Source organism: Seriola lalandi, unplaced genomic scaffold, assembly GCF_002814215.2.
Source record: "Seriola lalandi dorsalis isolate HSWRI2012SDOR001 ecotype SW California unplaced genomic scaffold, Sedor1 jcf7180002054952, whole genome shotgun sequence".
NCBI lineage: Eukaryota > Metazoa > Chordata > Actinopteri > Carangiformes > Carangidae > Seriola > Seriola lalandi.
Window position 1 is genome coordinate 77,727 of NW_019525503.1, and position 1,087 is coordinate 78,813.

Genomic DNA, 1,087 nt, shown 5'->3' on the forward strand with positions numbered 1-1,087 from the left:
AACAGGCAGGCTGAAGCTGCTGAGTGGATGTAGTGTGTGGGTTACAACTTGAGCCTATATTTGTTTACATTTTGAAAATTAAGTACACTGAATTTCTAGCTAGCTAATTAACACAGCATATCCAGCTGTTTTAACTACTATTAACTTTGTTCTCCTGCTTTTTCTTGTTCTCTGAAACTGAGGCTAATATACACTGAGTTTTATAACATTTAAAACGTTAGTATATATATATAAAAAAACTCAACACCTCGAACTTGCACCTAAAACAAAACAGCTGTTACTCCTGCAGTTGCTGTAAACATCAGCCCGCCTCCGTAAGAATTCCCGTTAATGACGTCACTGTCGCTGGCAGCGTTTTCAGCTCTTTCAAATATCCTTTAACTTTTCATTCCTACTTGTTCTTGTTGTTGTCAAACCCCCCCGAAACTGGAACTATACACACATCTAAAAACATTTGTATTTAAAATGAAAAACTCTGCAAACCTCAGCGTATGTTCTCAAACAAATAGCTTCCTTATTCCTGGAGGGACTGGAAACAACTGGCAACCCGGGGAGCTCTTCCTGTTGACAACGTCACCCATGAAGAAACGGTTCATTCTTCAGAGGATCCCACACACGCGCACGCACGCACGCGCACACACACACACACACACACACACACACACACACACACACACTGTCTCTCTCTCTCATAAATACACACACACACGTCCATTTCCATGGAATTTATTATCATTTGGTAAGAACCAGAATAAGTCTCTTAATCCCCCTTTCCACTGGTCTAAGACCCGCTAACATCGGGCTTTTGTCGACAATGGAACAATCGGCATTCACACCCGGGTCAAATCACTGCAGCAGAGGGTTTTTTTTACCCCGGTTGAACGTGGTAATTTTTCACCCTCTTTACTGCAGTAACTTCTTTCAGATCACAGACCCTGTAGACACACCTGCCACCTGTCCAGCACGGTGCTGTTCAACCAGAAACACAGCGGCTACACTGCGCACCGGCGGGGAAGAGTTAGCAGAGATTCAGAGCAAGTTTTCATAGCACACAGTAACTGATCGAAGTGTCTCACACGGAGGCTTC